Source organism: Papio anubis, chromosome 4, assembly GCF_008728515.1.
Source record: "Papio anubis isolate 15944 chromosome 4, Panubis1.0, whole genome shotgun sequence".
NCBI lineage: Eukaryota > Metazoa > Chordata > Mammalia > Primates > Cercopithecidae > Papio > Papio anubis.
In genome coordinates this window covers 140554730-140559731 of record NC_044979.1, presented here as the reverse complement: position 1 = coordinate 140559731, position 5002 = coordinate 140554730, and the positions used below count along the sequence as shown (strand labels likewise).

The 5002-nt window shown below is 51.3% G+C and overlaps 2 non-coding genes across 2 annotated transcripts; both read left to right on the top strand.

The window, feature by feature from the left end:
• The first annotated feature begins 1310 nt into the window (after positions 1–1310).
• On the top strand, positions 1311–1382 carry TRNAW-CCA. The gene has a single exon. It is a non-coding gene; the product is annotated as a tRNA-Trp (tRNA).
• Positions 1383–2861: 1479 nt separating this feature from the next.
• TRNAW-CCA lies at positions 2862–2933 on the top strand. The gene has a single exon. It is a non-coding gene; the product is annotated as a tRNA-Trp (tRNA).
• The last annotated feature ends 2069 nt before the right edge of the window (positions 2934–5002 follow it).

The window sequence follows — 5002 nt, the reverse complement described above, 5'->3', positions numbered from 1 at the left end:
GTTCACCGCGCTTCTACTATGCTTTGTTTGACTCAGGTGCAAGTCACAGCCTGAGGGTCTGACTTAAAGGTCTGTTCTGGGAGGGAGGGCGTAGGGCGGGCAGCGCGCGCTAGCTGGAGGTGCGAGAAGGGGACCTGGAAGACTACGAGGGACCGAAGAGACCTGACTGCACTGTGTCCAGGAAGAGGCAGCCTCCGGGTGCTGATGGACTTGAGGGCTGTGGGAGGGGAAGCTGAGGGTCGCTGCTTCCGTGGGCCGCGCAGGGAGGCATGAAGTCCAGGAGTGGCCAGTGGCACCACTTTGTCATGCCACGCCGGCACTGGACACTCGCGGGGACACCCAGGAGACGCCAGAGCTGGGATCCGCCTGGAGATCCTGGGAGGAGGCCCGGGAAGAGGCCGGAGGGAAGCGACGCGATGCCCGATCCCCTGGGGCGTATGGAAGGGCTGAGGGCACAGGAGCTGTGATTGTATACCTATAAATGCCAAGGTTTTAGTTAACGAACTGGGGTTGTTTCAGGGAAGGTGGGGGTGGGTTGGAGGGAGCAGATTATTCCAAATATACTTTTTTTTTTTTTTTTTTTTTTTTTTTTTTGAGAGCCGGGGAGTCGCTCTGTCGCCCAGGCTGGAGTGGAATGGCGCGATCTCCTGCCACCAAGCTCACTGTACCTCAGCCTTCCGAATTCAAGCAGTCTGCCTCCCAGTAACTGGGATTACAAGCGCTCCACTCCCTACACTTCCTAACTAATTTTATATTTTCAAGTAGAGATGGGGATTCACCATGTTGGCCCAGGCTGGTCTCGAACTCCCCCTGGCCTCGATGACCCGCCCAGCTTCCCGGCCACCCAAAGTGCTGGGACTCCCACAGAGCGTAACTCCCCGCGCCCGGCCTGGCTACTCAGTACTCTTTCGTTGATCTGGCTCACGTGCAAATTCTTAGTGTTCCCCATGCAGAGGGCTGGGGAGAAGAAAATCCGAATCCCTCAGAACACCGCCCCAGCCTTCTCCGCTAAACTGCGCTTTCTCATTTTCCACTGTGGCTTCCCATACGTTTCTCCTTAGGGGCTCATGACTTTGAGGTGTTTTGGCAGATAGAGAAGGGATTATTCGCACCCGTGGTGGCATCTGTTTCTATGCTGTTTCGTTTACTTTTACACTTCCCTCTGAATAGCTGCATTACAAAAGGGAAAGAACTCTTAGTCAATCCCAAACCATAATAAAAGGATAGTAAAAAAAAAACTATACTGGTCGCTACACCTGACAACTGCTGAAATAGGATCCATCTAAAACACAAAAAACTTATTCTTCCAGGACCTCGTGGCGCAACGGTAGCGCGTCTGACTCCAGATCAGAAGGTTGCGTGTTCAAATCACGTCGGGGTCAAACATATATAATCCTTTCTTTAGCCACCGAGACGTGATGGCGCTGGCACTCTCAACCTTGGTTTTATTTTCTGTTCTTTAGCCCTAAAGATTTCTTTAGTAAATTGCACTTCAGCAGTGGACCAGCACCTATTAGCTAAAGTGTGAGGAAAAATTCAGAGCCAATATTTAGGTCGTGCTGTTCACATCTGTTTTTTTTGAGACGGAGTCTGGCGCTGTGTCTCACCCAGGCTGGAGTGCAGTGGCGAGATCTCGGCTCACTGCTTCCGCCTCCCAGGTTCAGGGGCCATTCCTCCTGGCTCAGCCTCCCGAGAGTAGCTGGGACTACAGAAGCCGCCACCGCGCCCAGCTGTTTTTGTATTTTTGAGACGGGGTTTCACCATGTTAGCCAGGATGGTCTCGATCTCCTGACCTCGTGATCCGCCAGCCTCGGCCTCCCAAAGATGCTGGGATTACAGGCTTGAGCCACGGCGCTGGCACTGTTCACATCTGTAGGGACCCCAGCCGAGGGACTGTGCTTCCAGATGGGCTGCATTCACAGGACCAGATGGGACCTTAAAACAGTGCAGGAGGAGCACTTTGGGAGGCTGGGGCGGTTGCTGGCCCAGGAGTTCAAGACCAGCCTGGGCAACGTAGCAAAACTGTCTCTCAAAAAAGCAAAACAAAACAACAAAAACAAAAATAACAACACCAGATGTGGTCGCACATACCTGTAGTCCCAGCTGTTGCTTAGGAGACTGAGGCGGGAGGATCCCTTGAGTGCGGGAGGTTGAGGCTGTAGTGAGCTATCATTGTGCCACTACACTCCAACCTGGGTGACAAAGTGAGACGCTGTCTCTAACTGAAAAAATAAATAAAACGGTTCAGAGCTCAGGAAATAGTTGCCTTCCCAATCCAAAAACTACCCGCCCACCCTGGAGGGGCTGCTGTCCTTGGAAAAGTGTTGGTGGTGCAGCCTGATCTCCAGCATTTGAAGTTCAAGCGCCACTAGGACAAAGCTTTATTCAAAACAAACGAGGAGGAAGTCAGTAGTCTTCCCCAAGCGGCTCCTACAGGACTGCGCTGGCCTGACCTGTCATCCGGCTCCCTCCCCACGTTTGTATTCCTGGAACGACCTGCTGGACTGAGTTCCTTGTCCTCTGCCTAGAGGTGGCCAGGCCTGACCTCACTGCTTTCCCTATGTTCAAATGTCTCGAACCTGGAGCACTGAGTGTTTCCGTTTTCTGTTAAAGCAAACAGGAGTCAGGCGGGATGGCTCATGCCTGTAATCCCAGAACTTTGGGAGGCCGAGATGGGAGGATCGCTTGAGCCCAGGAGTTCGAAACCAGTCTGGGCAACGCGGCACGATCCCATCTCTTGTATTTTTAATTAATTAATTAATTAATTAATTAAAGGCTAGTAAAAAAAACTATACTGGTCACTACACCTGACAACTGCTGAAATAGGGTCCATCTAAAGCACAAAAAATTTATGTTTCCAAGACCTTGTGGCGCAATGGTAGCGCATCTGACTCCAGATCAGAAGGTTGCGTGTTCAAATCACGTCAGGGTCACAGCTGTCGCCCAGGCTGGAGTACAATGGTAGAGCCTATTTACAGAGTCTCACTCTGTTGCCCAGGCTAGAGTACAATGGCACAGTTTATTTATTTATTTGTGAGACAGAGTCTCACTCTGTCTCCCAGGCTGGAGGACAATGGCACAATTTTGGCTCACTGCAGCCTCCGCCTCCTGGGTTCAAGCAATTCTCCTGCCTCAGCCTCCTGAGTAGCTGGGAGTACATACTCCTGCCACCATGTAATTTTTGTATTTTAGTTGAGACGGGGTTTCACCATGTTGACCAGGCTGGTCTCAAACTCCTGATCTCAAGTAATCTGCCTGCCTTGACCTCCCAAAGTGCTGGAATTACAGGCGTGAGCCACTGTGCTCGACCAACACACGTATGTTTATTGCAACACTATTTACAATAGCAAAGACATGGAACCAACCCAAATGCCCATCAATGGTGTACTGGATAAAGAAAATGTGGTACATACACATCATGGAATACTAAGCAGCCATTAAAAGGAATGAGATCTTGTCCTTTGCAGGGACATGGATGAAGCTGGATGTCATCAGCCTCAGCAAACTAACACAGGAACAGAAAACCAAACACAGCATGTTCTCATTCACAAGTGGGAGCTGAATACTGAGAACGCATGGACACAGAGAGGGTAACAACACACACCTGGGCCTGTTGGGGAGTCCCAGGTAACGGTAGGGAACTTAGAGCACGGGTCAATAGGTGCAGCAAACCACCATGGCACATGTAACAAACCTGCATGTTCTGCAGATGTGTCCTGTTTTGTTCTTTTTGAGACGGAGTCTTGCTCTGTCACCCAGCCTGGAGTGCAGTGGCTGGCCTGATCTCAGCTCACTGCAAGCTCTGCCTCCCGGGTTTATGCCATCCTCCTGCCTCAGCCTCCGGAGTAGTTGGAACTACAGGTGCCCGCCACCTCGCCCGGCTAGTTTTTTTTTATTTTTTATTTTTTAGTAGAGACAGGGTTTCACCGTGTTAGCCAGGATGGTCTCAATCTCCTGACCTCGTGATTCCCCCCTCTCAGCCTCCCAAAGTGCTGGGATTACAGGCTTAAGCCACCGCGCCCGGCCTGTTTTGTTTTAGAAGAAGTAAAAAACAAACAAACTTGGGAGGCCCGAGGCAGGCTGATCACTTGAGGTCAGGAGTTCAAGACCAGCCTGGCCAACATGGTGAAACCCCATCTCTACTAAAAATACAAAAATTAGCCGGGCATGGTGGCGCGTGCCTGTAGCCCCAGCTACTGAGGACGCTGAGGCAGGAGAATGGCGTGAACCCGGGAGGAGGAGCTTGCAGTGAGCCGAGACTGCGCCACTGCACTCCAGCCTGGTCAACGAGGCCAGACTCCGTCTCAAAAAAGAAAAAAAAAAAAAAGGAAAAAGGAAAAATTAACTCCTTACTCACATTAAAATTGTATTTTGGGGGTAATTTACATAAGTCACACAATTATCCCTTTAATTAAAATCTAATATTCTTTTTTTTTTTTTTTTGAGGTGGAGTCTCACTCTGTCGCCCAGGCTGGAGTGCAGTGCCGGGATCTTGGCTCACTGCAAGCTCCGCCTCCCGAGTCCAAGTGATTCTCCTGCCTCAGCCTCCCGAGTAGCTGGGACTACAGGCGCGCGCCACCACGCCCTGCTAATTTTTTTGTATTTTTAGTACAGACGGGGTTTCACCATGTTGGCCAGGATGGTCTCAATCTCTTGACCTCGTGATCCGCCCGCCTCTGCCTCCCAAAGTGCTGGGATTACAGGCGTGAGCCACCGCGCCTGGCCCATTTTTCTTCCTTCCTCTGATAACCTTTCTCCCCTCCACAAACACACAGCCAAAGAAACGAATTGTGTCGCTCCTGAATCATAGAATAATTGTAAATTATGTTGTGATTAAATAGGAGGGGCGGGGCCCTGTTCGTCACGTGACTCTCCGGGTGCTGTCTGCGGCCGTTGATTGGTCTGGGCGGGAGGGCGGCCGTCGATTGGTCCGGGCCCACTCGCGCGGGCGCCACTCTCTTTGTCTGACCAGAGAGTCGCGAAACCTCCGCGGTCCTAGAGG